We start from the raw sequence: 16,174 nt of genomic DNA, 5'->3' as shown, positions 1-16,174 counted from the left end.
TGGTTTCAGCGTTAGCTGTAAATGTGAGGGTCTGTGGTCTCAGCGTTAGCTGTAAATGTGAGGGTCTGTGGTCTCAGCGTTAGCTGTAAATGTGAGGGTCTGTGGTCTCAGCGTTAGCTGTAAATGTGAGGGTCTGTGGTCTTGACGTTAGCTGTAAATGTGAGGGTCTGTGGTTTCAGCGTTAGCTGTAAATGTGAGGGTCTGTGGTCTCAGCGTTAGCTGTAAATGTGAGGGTCTGTGGTCTCAGCATTAGCTGTTAATGTGAGGGTCTGTGGTCTCAGCATTAGCTGTAAATGTGAGGGTCTGTGGTCTCAGCGTTAGCTGTAAATGTGAGGGTCTGTGGTCTCAGCGTTAGCTGTAAATGTGAGGGTCTGTGGTCTCAGCATTAGCTGTTAATGTGAGGGTCTGTGGTCTCAGCGTTAGCTGTAAATGTGAGGGTCTGTGGTCTCAGCATTAGCTGTAAATGTGAGGGTCTGTGGTCTCAGCGTTAGCTGTAAATGTGAGGGTCTGTGGTCTCAGCGTTAGCTGTAAATGTGAGGGTCTGTGGTCTCGACGTTAGCTGTAAATGTGAGGGTCTGTGGTTTCAGCGTTAGCTGTTAATGTGAGGGTCTGTGGTCTCAGCGTTAGCTGTAAATGTGAGGGTCTGTGGTTTCAGCGTTAGCTGTAAATGTGAGGGTCTGTGGTCTCAGCGTTAGCTGTAAATGTGAGGGTCTGTGGTCTCAGCGTTAGCTGTAAATGTGAGGGTCTGTGGTCTCAGCGTTAGCTGTAAATGTGAGGGTCTGTGGTCTCAGCGTTAGCTGTAAATGTGAGGGTCTGTGGTCTCTACGTTAGCTGTAAATGTGAGGGTCTGTGGTCTCAGCATTAGCTGTAAATGTGAGGGTCTGTGGTCTCAGCATTAGCTGTAAATGTGAGGGTCTGTGGTCTCAGCATTAGCTGTAAATGTGAGGGTCTGTGGTCTCAGCGTTAGCTGTAAATGTGAGGGTCTGTGGTCTCAGCGTTAGCTGTAAATGTGAGGGTCTGTGGTCTCAACGTTAGCTGTAAATGTGAGAGTCTGTGGTCTCAGCATTAGCTGTAAATGTGAGGGTCTGTGGTCTCAGCATTAGCTGTAAATGTGAGGGTCTGTGGTCTCAGCGTTAGCTGTAAATGTGAGGGTCTGTGGTCTCGACGTTAGCTGTAAATGTGAGGGTCTGTGGTTTCAGCGTTAGCTGTAAATGTGAGGGTCTGTGGTCTCAGCGTTAGCTGTAAATGTGAGGGTCTGTGGTTTCAGCGTTAGCTGTAAATGTGAGGGTCTGTGGTCTCAGCGTTAGCTGTAAATGTGAGGGTCTGTGGTCTCAGCGTTAGCTGTAAATGTGAGGGTCTGTGGTCTCAGCGTTAGCTGTAAATGTGAGGGTCTGTGGTCTCAGCGTTAGCTGTAAATGTGAGGGTCTGTGGTCTCAGCGTTAGCTGTAAATGTGAGGGTCTGTGGTCTCTACGTTAGCTGTAAATGTGAGGGTCTGTGGTCTCAGCATTAGCTGTAAATGTGAGGGTCTGTGGTCTCAGCATTAGCTGTTAATGTGAGGGTCTGTGGTCTCAACGTTAGCTGTAAATGTGAGGGTCTGTGGTCTCAGCATTAGCTGTAAATGTGAGGGTCTGTGGTCTCAGCGTTAGCTGTAAATGTGAGGGTCTGTGGTCTCAGCGTTAGCTGTTAATGTGAGGGTCTGTGGTCTCAGTGTTAGCTGTAAATGTGAGGGTCTGTGGTTTCAGCGTTACCTATAAATGTGAGGGTCTGTGGTCTCAGCGTTAGCTGTAAATGTGAGGGTCTGTGGTCTCGACGTTAGCTGTAAATGTGAGGGTCTGTGGTCTCAGCGTTAGCTGTAAATGTGAGGGTCTGTGGTCTCAGCATTAGCTGTAAATGTGAGGGTCTGTGGTCTCAGCGTTAGCTGTAAATGTGAGGGTCTGTGGTCTCAGCGTTAGCTGAAAATGTGAGGGTCTGTGGTCTCAGTGTTAGCTGTTAATGTGAGGGTCTGTGGTCTCAGCGTTAGCTGTTAATGTGAGGGTCTGTGGTTTCAGCGTTAGCTGTAAATGTGAGGGTCTGTGGTCTCCACGTTAGCTGTTAATGTGAGGGTCTGTGGTTTCAGCGTTAGCTGTAAATGTGAGGGTCTGTGGTCTCAGCGTTAGCTGTTAATGTGAGGGTCTGTGGTCTCAGCGTTAGCTGTAAATGTGAGGGTCTGTGGTCTTGACGTTAGCTGTAAATGTGAGGGTCTGTGGTTTCAGCGTTAGCTGTAAATGTGAGGGTCTGTGGTCTCGACGTTAGCTGTAAATGTGAGGGTCTGTGGTTTCAGCGTTAGCTGTAAATGTGAGGGTCTGTGGTCTCAGCGTTAGCTGTAAATGTGAGGGTCTGTGGTCTTGACGTTAGCTGTAAATGTGAGGATCTGTGGTCTCAGCGTTAGCTGTAAATGCGAGGGTCTGTGGTCTCAGCGTTAGCTGTAAATGTGAGGGTCTGTGGTCTCAGCGTTAGCTGTAAATGTGAGGGTCTGTGGTCTCAGTGTTAGCTGTAAATGTGAGGGTCTGTGGTCTCAGTGTTAGATGTTAATGTGAGGGTCTGTGGTTTCAGCGTTAGCTGTAAATGTGAGGGTCTGTGGTCTCAGCGTTAGCTGTAAATGTGAGGGTCTGTGGTCTCGACGTTAGCTGTAAATGTGAGGGTCTGTGGTCTCCGCGTTAGCTGTTAATGTGAGGGTCTGTGGTCTCAGTGTTAGCTGTAAATGTGAGGGTCTGTGGTCTCAGCGTTAGCTGTAAATGTGAGGGTCTGTGGTCTCAGTGTTAGCTGTTAATGTGAGGGTCTGTGGTTTCAGCGTTAGCTGTAAATGTGAGGGTCTGTGGTCTCAGTGTTAGCTGTTAATGTGAGGGTCTGTGGTTTCAGCGTTAGCTGTAAATGTGAGGGTCTGTGGTCTCAGCGTTAGCTGTAAATGTGAGGGTCTGTGGTCTCAGCATTAGCTGTAAATGTGAGGGTCTGTGGTCTCAGCGTTAGCTGTAAATGTGAGGGTCTGTGGTTTCAGCGTTAGCTGTAATGGTGAGGGTCTGTGGTTTCAGCGTTAGCTGTAAATGTGAGGGTCTGTGGTTTCAGCGTTAGCTGTAAATGTGAGGGTCTGTGGTCTTGACGTTAGCTGTAAATGTGAGGGTCTGTGGTTTCAGCGTTAGCTGTAAATGTGAGGGTCTGTGGTCTTGACGTTAGCTGTAAATGTGAGGGTCTGTGGTCTCGACGTTAGCTGTAAATGTGAGGGTCTGTGGTCTCCGCGTTAGCTGTTAATGTGAGGGTCTGTGGTCTCAGTGTTAGCTGTAAATGTGAGGGTCTGTGGTCTCAGCGTTAGCTGTAAATGTGAGGGTCTGTGGTCTCAGTGTTAGCTGTTAATGTGAGGGTCTGTGGTTTCAGCGTTAGCTGTAAATGTGAGGGTCTGTGGTCTCAGTGTTAGCTGTTAATGTGAGGGTCTGTGGTTTCAGCGTTAGCTGTAAATGTGAGGGTCTGTGGTCTCAGCGTTAGCTGTAAATGTGAGGGTCTGTGGTCTCAGCATTAGCTGTAAATGTGAGGGTCTGTGGTCTCAGCGTTAGCTGTAAATGTGAGGGTCTGTGGTTTCAGCGTTAGCTGTAATGGTGAGGGTCTGTGGTTTCAGCGTTAGCTGTAAATGTGAGGGTCTGTGGTTTCAGCGTTAGCTGTAAATGTGAGGGTCTGTGGTTTCAGCGTTAGCTGTAAATGTGAGGGTCTGTGGTTTCAGCGTTAGCTGTAAATGTGAGGGTCTGTGGTTTCAGCGTTAGCTGTAAATGTGAGGGTCTGTGGTCTCAGCATTAGCTGTTAATGTGAGGGTCTGTGGTCTCAGCGTTAGCTGTAAATGTGAGGATCTGTGGTCTCAGCGTTAGCTGTAAATGTGAGGGTCTGTGGTCTCAGCGTTAGCTGTAAATGTGAGGGTCTGTGGTCTCAGCGTTAGCTGTAAATGTGAGGATCTGTGGTCTCAGCGTTAGCTGTAAATGTGAGGGTCTGTGGTCTCAGCGTTAGCTGTAAATGTGAGGATCTGTGGTCTCAGCGTTAGCTGTAAATGTGAGGGTCTGTGGTCTCAGCGTTAGCTGTAAATGTGAGGGTCTGTGGTTTCAGCGTTAGCTGTAAATGTGAGGGTCTGTGGTCTCAGCGTTAGCTGTAAATGTGAGGGTCTGTGGTCTCAGTGTTAGCTGTTAATGTGAGGGTCTGTGGTTTCAGCGTTAGCTGTAAATGTGAGGGTCTGTGGTCTCAGTGTTAGCTGTAAATGTGAGGGTCTGTGGTCTCGACGTTAGCTGTAAATGTGAGGGTCTGTGGTCTCAGCGTTAGCTGTTAATGTGAGGGTCTGTGGTCTCAGTGTTAGCTGTAAATGTGAGGGTCTGTGGTCTCAGTGTTAGCTGTAAATGTGAGGGTCTGTGGTCTCAGTGTTAGCTGTTAATGTGAGGGTCTGTGGTCTCAGCGTTAGCTGTAAATGTGAGGGTCTGTGGTCTTGACGTTAGCTGTAAATGTGAGGGTCTGTGGTTTCAGCGTTAGCTGTAAATGTGAGGGTCTGTGGTCTCGACGTTAGCTGTAAATGTGAGGGTCTGTGGTCTCAGCGTTAGCTGTAAATGTGAGGGTCTGTGGTCTCAGCGTTAGCTGTAAATGTGAGGGTCTGTGGTCTCGACGTTAGCTGTAAATGTGAGGATCTGTGGTCTCAGCGTTAGCTGTAAATGCGAGGGTCTGTGGTCTCAGCGTTAGCTGTAAATGTGAGGGTCTGTGGTCTCAGCGTTAGCTGTAAATGTGAGGGTCTGTGGTCTCAGTGTTAGCTGTAAATGTGAGGGTCTGTGGTCTCAGTGTTAGCTGTAAATGTGAGGGTCTGTGGTCTCAGTGTTAGATGTTAATGTGAGGGTCTGTGGTTTCAGCGTTAGCTGTAAATGTGAGGGTCTGTGGTCTCAGCGTTAGCTGTAAATGTGAGGGTCTGTGGTCTCAGCGTTAGCTGTTAATGTGAGGGTCTGTGGTCTCAGTGTTAGCTGTAAATGTGAGGGTCTGTGGTCTCAGCGTTAGCTGTAAATGTGAGGGTCTGTGGTCTCAGTGTTAGCTGTTAATGTGAGGGTCTGTGGTTTCAGCGTTAGCTGTAAATGTGAGGGTCTGTGGTCTCAGTGTTAGCTGTTAATGTGAGGGTCTGTGGTTTCAGCGTTAGCTGTAAATGTGAGGGTCTGTGGTCTCAGCGTTAGCTGTAAATGTGAGGGTCTGTGGTCTCAGCGTTAGCTGTAAATGTGAGGGTCTGTGGTCTCAGCATTAGCTGTAAATGTGAGGGTCTGTGGTCTCAGCGTTAGCTGTAAATGTGAGGGTCTGTGGTTTCAGCGTTAGCTGTAATGGTGAGGGTCTGTGGTTTCAGCGTTAGCTGTAAATGTGAGGGTCTGTGGTTTCAGCGTTAGCTGTAAATGTGAGGGTCTGTGGTTTCAGCGTTAGCTGTAAATGTGAGGGTCTGTGGTTTCAGCGTTAGCTGTAAATGTGAGGGTCTGTGGTCTCAGCATTAGCTGTTAATGTGAGGGTCTGTGGTTTCAGCGTTAGCTGTAAATGTGAGGGTCTGTGGTCTTGACGTTAGCTGTAAATGTGAGGGTCTGTGGTTTCAGCGTTAGCTGTAAATGTGAGGGTCTGTGGTTTCAGCGTTAGCTGTAAATGTGAGGGTCTGTGGTTTCAGCGTTAGCTGTAAATGTGAGGGTCTGTGGTCTCGACGTTAGCTGTAAATGTGAGGGTCTGTGGTTTCAGCGTTAGCTGTAAATGTGAGGGTCTGTGGTCTCAGCGTTAGCTGTAAATGTGAGGGTCTGTGGTTTCAGCGTTAGCTGTAAATGTGAGGGTCTGTGGTTTCAGCGTTAGCTGTAAATGTGAGGGTCTGTGGTTTCAGCGTTAGCTGTTAATGTGAGGGTCTGTGGTTTCAGCGTTAGCTGTAAATGTGAGGGTCTGTGGTCTCAGCATTAGCTGTTAATGTGAGGGTCTGTGGTTTCAGCGTTAGCTGTAAATGTGAGGGTCTGTGGTCTTGACGTTAGCTGTAAATGTGAGGGTCTGTGGTTTCAGCGTTAGCTGTAAATGTGAGGGTCTGTGGTCTCGACGTTAGCTGTAAATGTGAGGGTCTGTGGTTTCAGCGTTAGCTGTAAATGTGAGGGTCTGTGGTCTCAGCGTTAGCTGTAAATGTGAGGGTCTGTGGTCTCCACGTTACCTGTAAATGTGAGGGTCTGTGGTTTCAGCGTTAGCTGTAAATGTGAGGGTCTGTGGTTTCAGCGTTAGCTGTTAATGTGAGGGTCTGTGGTTTCAGCGTTAGCTGTAAATGTGAGGGTCTGTGGTCTCGACGTTAGCTGTAAATGTGAGGGTCTGTGGTCTCAGCGTTAGCTGTTAATGTGAGGGTCTGTGGTCTCAGCGTTAGCTGTAAATGTGAGGGTCTGTGGTCTTGACGTTAGCTGTAAATGTGAGGGTCTGTGGTTTCAGCGTTAGCTGTAAATGTGAGGGTCTGTGGTCTCGACGTTAGCTGTAAATGTGAGGGTCTGTGGTTTCAGCGTTAGCTGTAAATGTGAGGGTCTGTGGTCTCAGCGTTAGCTGTAAATGTGAGGGTCTGTGGTCTTGACGTTAGCTGTAAATGTGAGGATCTGTGGTCTCAGCGTTAGCTGTAAATGCGAGGGTCTGTGGTCTCAGCGTTAGCTGTAAATGTGAGGGTCTGTGGTCTCAGCGTTAGCTGTAAATGTGAGGGTCTGTGGTCTCAGTGTTAGCTGTAAATGTGAGGGTCTGTGGTCTCAGTGTTAGCTGTAAATGTGAGGGTCTGTGGTCTCAGTGTTAGATGTTAATGTGAGGGTCTGTGGTTTCAGCGTTAGCTGTAAATGTGAGGGTCTGTGGTCTCAGCGTTAGCTGTAAATGTGAGGGTCTGTGGTCTCGACGTTAGCTGTAAATGTGAGGGTCTGTGGTCTCAGCGTTAGCTGTTAATGTGAGGGTCTGTGGTCTCAGTGTTAGCTGTAAATGTGAGGGTCTGTGGTCTCAGCGTTAGCTGTAAATGTGAGGGTCTGTGGTCTCAGTGTTAGCTGTTAATGTGAGGGTCTGTGGTTTCAGCGTTAGCTGTAAATGTGAGGGTCTGTGGTCTCAGTGTTAGCTGTTAATGTGAGGGTCTGTGGTTTCAGCGTTAGCTGTAAATGTGAGGGTCTGTGGTCTCAGCGTTAGCTGTAAATGTGAGGGTCTGTGGTCTCAGCATTAGCTGTAAATGTGAGGGTCTGTGGTCTCAGCGTTAGCTGTAAATGTGAGGGTCTGTGGTTTCAGCGTTAGCTGTAATGGTGAGGGTCTGTGGTTTCAGCGTTAGCTGTAAATGTGAGGGTCTGTGGTTTCAGCGTTAGCTGTAAATGTGAGGGTCTGTGGTTTCAGCGTTAGCTGTAAATGTGAGGGTCTGTGGTTTCAGCGTTAGCTGTAAATGTGAGGGTCTGTGGTCTCAGCATTAGCTGTTAATGTGAGGGTCTGTGGTTTCAGCGTTAGCTGTAAATGTGAGGGTCTGTGGTCTTGAGGTTAGCTGTAAATGTGAGGGTCTGTGGTCTCAGCGTTAGCTGTAAATGTGAGGATCTGTGGTCTCAGCGTTAGCTGTAAATGTGAGGGTCTGTGGTCTCAGCGTTAGCTGTAAATGTGAGGGTCTGTGGTCTCAGCGTTAGCTGTAAATGTGAGGATCTGTGGTCTCAGCGTTAGCTGTAAATGTGAGGGTCTGTGGTCTCAGCGTTAGCTGTAAATGTGAGGATCTGTGGTCTCAGCGTTAGCTGTAAATGTGAGGGTCTGTGGTCTCAGCGTTAGCTGTAAATGTGAGGGTCTGTGGTTTCAGCGTTAGCTGTAAATGTGAGGGTCTGTGGTCTCAGCGTTAGCTGTAAATGTGAGGGTCTGTGGTCTCAGCGTTAGCTGTAAATGTGAGGGTCTGTGGTCTCAGTGTTAGCTGTTAATGTGAGGGTCTGTGGTTTCAGCGTTAGCTGTAAATGTGAGGGTCTGTGGTCTCAGTGTTAGCTGTAAATGTGAGGGTCTGTGGTCTCGACGTTAGCTGTAAATGTGAGGGTCTGTGGTCTCAGCGTTAGCTGTTAATGTGAGGGTCTGTGGTCTCAGTGTTAGCTGTAAATGTGAGGGTCTGTGGTCTCAGTGTTAGCTGTAAATGTGAGGGTCTGTGGTCTCAGTGTTAGCTGTTAATGTGAGGGTCTGTGGTTTCAGCGTTAGCTGTAAATGTGAGGGTCTGTGGTTTCAGCGTTAGCTGTAAATGTGAGGGTCTGTGGTTTCAGCGTTAGCTGTAAATGTGAGGGTCTGTGGTTTCAGCGTTAGCTGTAAATGTGAGGGTCTGTGGTTTCAGCGTTAGCTGTAAATGTGAGGGTCTGTGGTTTCAGCGTTAGCTGTAAATGTGAGGGTCTGTGGTCTCAGCGTTAGCTGTAAATGTGAGGGTCTGTGGTCTCAGCATTAGCTGTTAATGTGAGGGTCTGTGGTTTCAGCGTTAGCTGTAAATGTGAGGGTCTGTGGTCTTGACGTTAGCTGTAAATGTGAGGGTCTGTGGTTTCAGCGTTAGCTGTAAATGTGAGGGTCTGTGGTTTCAGCGTTAGCTGTAAATGTGAGGGTCTGTGGTCTCGACGTTAGCTGTAAATGTGAGGGTCTGTGGTTTCAGCGTTAGCTGTAAATGTGAGGGTCTGTGGTCTCAGCGTTAGCTGTAAATGTGAGGGTCTGTGGTTTCAGCGTTAGCTGTAAATGTGAGGGTCTGTGGTTTCAGCGTTAGCTGTAAATGTGAGGGTCTGTGGTTTCAGCGTTAGCTGTTAATGTGAGGGTCTGTGGTTTCAGCGTTAGCTGTAAATGTGAGGGTCTGTGGTCTCAGCATTAGCTGTTAATGTGAGGGTCTGTGGTTTCAGCGTTAGCTGTAAATGTGAGGGTCTGTGGTCTTGACGTTAGCTGTAAATGTGAGGGTCTGTGGTTTCAGCGTTAGCTGTAAATGTGAGGGTCTGTGGTCTCGACGTTAGCTGTAAATGTGAGGGTCTGTGGTTTCAGCGTTAGCTGTAAATGTGAGGGTCTGTGGTCTCAGCGTTAGCTGTAAATGTGAGGGTCTGTGGTCTCCACGTTAGCTGTAAATGTGAGGGTCTGTGGTTTCAGCGTTAGCTGTAAATGTGAGGGTCTGTGGTTTCAGCGTTAGCTGTTAATGTGAGGGTCTGTGGTTTCAGCGTTAGCTGTAAATGTGAGGGTCTGTGGTCTCGACGTTAGCTGTAAATGTGAGGGTCTGTGGTCTCAGCGTTAGCTGTTAATGTGAGGGTCTGTGGTCTCAGCGTTAGCTGTAAATGTGAGGGTCTGTGGTCTTGACGTTAGCTGTAAATGTGAGGGTCTGTGGTTTCAGCGTTAGCTGTAAATGTGAGGGTCTGTGGTCTCGACGTTAGCTGTAAATGTGAGGGTCTGTGGTTTCAGCGTTAGCTGTAAATGTGAGGGTCTGTGGTCTCAGCGTTAGCTGTAAATGTGAGGGTCTGTGGTCTTGACGTTAGCTGTAAATGTGAGGATCTGTGGTCTCAGCGTTAGCTGTAAATGCGAGGGTCTGTGGTCTCAGCGTTAGCTGTAAATGTGAGGGTCTGTGGTCTCAGCGTTAGCTGTAAATGTGAGGGTCTGTGGTTTCAGCGTTAGCTGTAAATGTGAGGGTCTGTGGTTTCAGCGTTAGCTGTAAATGTGAGGGTCTGTGGTTTCAGCGTTAGCTGTTAATGTGAGGGTCTGTGGTTTCAGCGTTAGCTGTAAATGTGAGGGTCTGTGGTCTCAGCATTAGCTGTTAATGTGAGGGTCTGTGGTTTCAGCGTTAGCTGTAAATGTGAGGGTCTGTGGTCTTGACGTTAGCTGTAAATGTGAGGGTCTGTGGTTTCAGCGTTAGCTGTAAATGTGAGGGTCTGTGGTCTCGACGTTAGCTGTAAATGTGAGGGTCTGTGGTTTCAGCGTTAGCTGTAAATGTGAGGGTCTGTGGTCTCAGCGTTAGCTGTAAATGTGAGGGTCTGTGGTCTCCACGTTACCTGTAAATGTGAGGGTCTGTGGTTTCAGCGTTAGCTGTAAATGTGAGGGTCTGTGGTTTCAGCGTTAGCTGTTAATGTGAGGGTCTGTGGTTTCAGCGTTAGCTGTAAATGTGAGGGTCTGTGGTCTCGACGTTAGCTGTAAATGTGAGGGTCTGTGGTCTCAGCGTTAGCTGTTAATGTGAGGGTCTGTGGTCTCAGCGTTAGCTGTAAATGTGAGGGTCTGTGGTCTTGACGTTAGCTGTAAATGTGAGGGTCTGTGGTTTCAGCGTTAGCTGTAAATGTGAGGGTCTGTGGTCTCGACGTTAGCTGTAAATGTGAGGGTCTGTGGTTTCAGCGTTAGCTGTAAATGTGAGGGTCTGTGGTCTCAGCGTTAGCTGTAAATGTGAGGGTCTGTGGTCTTGACGTTAGCTGTAAATGTGAGGATCTGTGGTCTCAGCGTTAGCTGTAAATGCGAGGGTCTGTGGTCTCAGCGTTAGCTGTAAATGTGAGGGTCTGTGGTCTCAGCGTTAGCTGTAAATGTGAGGGTCTGTGGTCTCAGTGTTAGCTGTAAATGTGAGGGTCTGTGGTCTCAGTGTTAGCTGTAAATGTGAGGGTCTGTGGTCTCAGTGTTAGATGTTAATGTGAGGGTCTGTGGTTTCAGCGTTAGCTGTAAATGTGAGGGTCTGTGGTCTCAGCGTTAGCTGTAAATGTGAGGGTCTGTGGTCTCGACGTTAGCTGTAAATGTGAGGGTCTGTGGTCTCAGCGTTAGCTGTTAATGTGAGGGTCTGTGGTCTCAGTGTTAGCTGTAAATGTGAGGGTCTGTGGTCTCAGCGTTAGCTGTAAATGTGAGGGTCTGTGGTCTCAGTGTTAGCTGTTAATGTGAGGGTCTGTGGTTTCAGCGTTAGCTGTAAATGTGAGGGTCTGTGGTCTCAGTGTTAGCTGTTAATGTGAGGGTCTGTGGTTTCAGCGTTAGCTGTAAATGTGAGGGTCTGTGGTCTCAGCGTTAGCTGTAAATGTGAGGGTCTGTGGTCTCAGCATTAGCTGTAAATGTGAGGGTCTGTGGTCTCAGCGTTAGCTGTAAATGTGAGGGTCTGTGGTTTCAGCGTTAGCTGTAATGGTGAGGGTCTGTGGTTTCAGCGTTAGCTGTAAATGTGAGGGTCTGTGGTTTCAGCGTTAGCTGTAAATGTGAGGGTCTGTGGTTTCAGCGTTAGCTGTAAATGTGAGGGTCTGTGGTTTCAGCGTTAGCTGTAAATGTGAGGGTCTGTGGTCTCAGCATTAGCTGTTAATGTGAGGGTCTGTGGTTTCAGCGTTAGCTGTAAATGTGAGGGTCTGTGGTCTTGAGGTTAGCTGTAAATGTGAGGGTCTGTGGTCTCAGCGTTAGCTGTAAATGTGAGGATCTGTGGTCTCAGCGTTAGCTGTAAATGTGAGGGTCTGTGGTCTCAGCGTTAGCTGTAAATGTGAGGGTCTGTGGTCTCAGCGTTAGCTGTAAATGTGAGGATCTGTGGTCTCAGCGTTAGCTGTAAATGTGAGGGTCTGTGGTCTCAGCGTTAGCTGTAAATGTGAGGATCTGTGGTCTCAGCGTTAGCTGTAAATGTGAGGGTCTGTGGTCTCAGCGTTAGCTGTAAATGTGAGGGTCTGTGGTTTCAGCGTTAGCTGTAAATGTGAGGGTCTGTGGTCTCAGCGTTAGCTGTAAATGTGAGGGTCTGTGGTCTCAGCGTTAGCTGTAAATGTGAGGGTCTGTGGTCTCAGTGTTAGCTGTTAATGTGAGGGTCTGTGGTTTCAGCGTTAGCTGTAAATGTGAGGGTCTGTGGTCTCAGTGTTAGCTGTAAATGTGAGGGTCTGTGGTCTCGACGTTAGCTGTAAATGTGAGGGTCTGTGGTCTCAGCGTTAGCTGTTAATGTGAGGGTCTGTGGTCTCAGTGTTAGCTGTAAATGTGAGGGTCTGTGGTCTCAGTGTTAGCTGTAAATGTGAGGGTCTGTGGTCTCAGTGTTAGCTGTTAATGTGAGGGTCTGTGGTTTCAGCGTTAGCTGTAAATGTGAGGGTCTGTGGTTTCAGCGTTAGCTGTAAATGTGAGGGTCTGTGGTTTCAGCGTTAGCTGTAAATGTGAGGGTCTGTGGTTTCAGCGTTAGCTGTAAATGTGAGGGTCTGTGGTTTCAGCGTTAGCTGTAAATGTGAGGGTCTGTGGTTTCAGCGTTAGCTGTAAATGTGAGGGTCTGTGGTCTCAGCGTTAGCTGTAAATGTGAGGGTCTGTGGTCTCAGCATTAGCTGTTAATGTGAGGGTCTGTGGTTTCAGCGTTAGCTGTAAATGTGAGGGTCTGTGGTCTTGACGTTAGCTGTAAATGTGAGGGTCTGTGGTTTCAGCGTTAGCTGTAAATGTGAGGGTCTGTGGTTTCAGCGTTAGCTGTAAATGTGAGGGTCTGTGGTCTCGACGTTAGCTGTAAATGTGAGGGTCTGTGGTTTCAGCGTTAGCTGTAAATGTGAGGGTCTGTGGTCTCAGCGTTAGCTGTAAATGTGAGGGTCTGTGGTTTCAGCGTTAGCTGTAAATGTGAGGGTCTGTGGTTTCAGCGTTAGCTGTAAATGTGAGGGTCTGTGGTTTCAGCGTTAGCTGTTAATGTGAGGGTCTGTGGTTTCAGCGTTAGCTGTAAATGTGAGGGTCTGTGGTCTCAGCATTAGCTGTTAATGTGAGGGTCTGTGGTTTCAGCGTTAGCTGTAAATGTGAGGGTCTGTGGTCTTGACGTTAGCTGTAAATGTGAGGGTCTGTGGTTTCAGCGTTAGCTGTAAATGTGAGGGTCTGTGGTCTCGACGTTAGCTGTAAATGTGAGGGTCTGTGGTTTCAGCGTTAGCTGTAAATGTGAGGGTCTGTGGTCTCAGCGTTAGCTGTAAATGTGAGGGTCTGTGGTCTCCACGTTAGCTGTAAATGTGAGGGTCTGTGGTTTCAGCGTTAGCTGTAAATGTGAGGGTCTGTGGTTTCAGCGTTAGCTGTTAATGTGAGGGTCTGTGGTTTCAGCGTTAGCTGTAAATGTGAGGGTCTGTGGTCTCGACGTTAGCTGTAAATGTGAGGGTCTGTGGTCTCAGCGTTAGCTGTTAATGTGAGGGTCTGTGGTCTCAGCGTTAGCTGTAAATGTGAGGGTCTGTGGTCTTGACGTTAGCTGTAAATGTGAGGGTCTGTGGTTTCAGCGTTAGCTGTAAATGTGAGGGTCTGTGGTCTCGACGTTAGCTGTAAATGTGAGGGTCTGTGGTTTCAGCGTTAGCTGTAAATGTGAGGGTCTGTGGTCTCAGCGTTAGCTGTAAATGTGAGGGTCTGTGGTCTTGACGTTAGCTGTAAATGTGAGGATCTGTGGTCTCAGCGTTAGCTGTAAATGCGAGGGTCTGTGGTCTCAGCGTTAGCTGTAAATGTGAGGGTCTGTGGTCTCAGCGTTAGCTGTAAATGTGAGGGTCTGTGGTCTCAGTGTTAGCTGTAAATGTGAGGGTCTGTGGTCTCAGTGTTAGCTGTAAATGTGAGGGTCTGTGGTCTCAGTGTTAGATGTTAATGTGAGGGTCTGTGGTTTCAGCGTTAGCTGTAAATGTGAGGGTCTGTGGTCTCAGCGTTAGCTGTAAATGTGAGGGTCTGTGGTCTCGACGTTAGCTGTAAATGTGAGGGTCTGTGGTCTCAGCGTTAGCTGTTAATGTGAGGGTCTGTGGTCTCAGTGTTAGCTGTAAATGTGAGGGTCTGTGGTCTCAGCGTTAGCTGTAAATGTGAGGGTCTGTGGTCTCAGTGTTAGCTGTTAATGTGAGGGTCTGTGGTTTCAGCGTTAGCTGTAAATGTGAGGGTCTGTGGTCTCAGTGTTAGCTGTTAATGTGAGGGTCTGTGGTTTCAGCGTTAGCTGTAAATGTGAGGGTCTGTGGTCTCAGCGTTAGCTGTAAATGTGAGGGTCTGTGGTCTCAGCATTAGCTGTAAATGTGAGGGTCTGTGGTCTCAGCGTTAGCTGTAAATGTGAGGGTCTGTGGTTTCAGCGTTAGCTGTAATGGTGAGGGTCTGTGGTTTCAGCGTTAGCTGTAAATGTGAGGGTCTGTGGTTTCAGCGTTAGCTGTAAATGTGAGGGTCTGTGGTTTCAGCGTTAGCTGTAAATGTGAGGGTCTGTGGTTTCAGCGTTAGCTGTAAATGTGAGGGTCTGTGGTTTCAGCGTTAGCTGTAAATGTGAGGGTCTGTGGTTTCAGCGTTAGCTGTTAATGTGAGGGTCTGTGGTTTCAGCGTTAGCTGTAAATGTGAGGGTCTGTGGTCTTGACGTTAGCTGTAAATGTGAGGGTCTGTGGTTTCAGCGTTAGCTGTAAATGTGAGGGTCTGTGGTTTCAGCGTTAGCTGTAAATGTGAGGGTCTGTGGTTTCAGCGTTAGCTGTAAATGTGAGGGTCTGTGGTCTCGACGTTAGCTGTAAATGTGAGGGTCTGTGGTTTCAGCGTTAGCTGTAAATGTGAGGGTCTGTGGTCTCAGCGTTAGCTGTAAATGTGAGGGTCTGTGGTTTCAGCGTTAGCTGTAAATGTGAGGGTCTGTGGTTTCAGCGTTAGCTGTAAATGTGAGGGTCTGTGGTTTCAGCGTTAGCTGTTAATGTGAGGGTCTGTGGTTTCAGCGTTAGCTGTAAATGTGAGGGTCTGTGGTCTCAGCATTAGCTGTTAATGTGAGGGTCTGTGGTTTCAGCGTTAGCTGTAAATGTGAGGGTCTGTGGTCTTGACGTTAGCTGTAAATGTGAGGGTCTGTGGTTTCAGCGTTAGCTGTAAATGTGAGGGTCTGTGGTCTCGACGTTAGCTGTAAATGTGAGGGTCTGTGGTTTCAGCGTTAGCTGTAAATGTGAGGGTCTGTGGTCTCAGCGTTAGCTGTAAATGTGAGGGTCTGTGGTCTCCACGTTAGCTGTAAATGTGAGGGTCTGTGGTTTCAGCGTTAGCTGTAAATGTGAGGGTCTGTGGTTTCAGCGTTAGCTGTTAATGTGAGGGTCTGTGGTTTCAGCGTTAGCTGTAAATGTGAGGGTCTGTGGTCTCGACGTTAGCTGTAAATGTGAGGGTCTGTGGTCTCAGCGTTAGCTGTTAATGTGAGGGTCTGTGGTCTCAGCGTTAGCTGTAAATGTGAGGGTCTGTGGTCTTGACGTTAGCTGTAAATGTGAGGGTCTGTGGTTTCAGCGTTAGCTGTAAATGTGAGGGTCTGTGGTCTCGACGTTAGCTGTAAATGTGAGGGTCTGTGGTTTCAGCGTTAGCTGTAAATGTGAGGGTCTGTGGTCTCAGCGTTAGCTGTAAATGTGAGGGTCTGTGGTCTTGACGTTAGCTGTAAATGTGAGGATCTGTGGTCTCAGCGTTAGCTGTAAATGCGAGGGTCTGTGGTCTCAGCGTTAGCTGTAAATGTGAGGGTCTGTGGTCTCAGCGTTAGCTGTAAATGTGAGGGTCTGTGGTCTCAGTGTTAGCTGTAAATGTGAGGGTCTGTGGTCTCAGTGTTAGCTGTAAATGTGAGGGTCTGTGGTCTCAGTGTTAGATGTTAATGTGAGGGTCTGTGGTTTCAGCGTTAGCTGTAAATGTGAGGGTCTGTGGTCTCAGCGTTAGCTGTAAATGTGAGGGTCTGTGGTCTCGACGTTAGCTGTAAATGTGAGGGTCTGTGGTCTCAGCGTTAGCTGTTAATGTGAGGGTCTGTGGTCTCAGTGTTAGCTGTAAATGTGAGGGTCTGTGGTCTCAGCGTTAGCTGTAAATGTGAGGGTCTGTGGTCTCAGTGTTAGCTGTTAATGTGAGGGTCTGTGGTTTCAGCGTTAGCTGTAAATGTGAGGGTCTGTGGTCTCAGTGTTAGCTGTTAATGTGAGGGTCTGTGGTTTCAGCGTTAGCTGTAAATGTGAGGGTCTGTGGTCTCAGCGTTAGCTGTAAATGTGAGGGTCTGTGGTCTCAGCATTAGCTGTAAATGTGAGGGTCTGTGGTCTCAGCGTTAGCTGTAAATGTGAGGGTCTGTGGTTTCAGCGTTAGCTGTAATGGTGAGGGTCTGTGGTTTCAGCGTTAGCTGTAAATGTGAGGGTCTGTGGTCTCAGCGTTAGCTGTAAATGTGAGGGTCTGTGGTCTCAGCGTTAGCTGTAAATGTGAGGATCTGTGGTCTCAGCGTTAGCTGTAAATGTGAGGGTCTGTGGTCTCAGCGTTAGCTGTAAATGTGAGGATCTGTGGTCTCAGCGTTAGCTGTAAATG

At 48.2% G+C, this 16,174-nt stretch overlaps 1 protein-coding gene across 4 annotated transcripts in view; it reads right to left on the bottom strand.

Moving 5' to 3' along the window:
* camk2d1 (calcium/calmodulin-dependent protein kinase (CaM kinase) II delta 1) overlaps positions 1–16,174 on the bottom strand; it is a 160,272-nt gene that overhangs the window by 52,389 nt on the left and 91,709 nt on the right. The window lies entirely within an intron of this gene.

Source organism: Telmatherina bonti (genome assembly GCF_933228915.1).
Source record: "Telmatherina bonti genome assembly, chromosome: 18".
In the NCBI taxonomy this organism is placed as follows: Eukaryota; Metazoa; Chordata; class Actinopteri; order Atheriniformes; family Telmatherinidae; genus Telmatherina; species Telmatherina bonti.
This window is presented reverse-complemented; position numbering and strand designations above follow the sequence as displayed.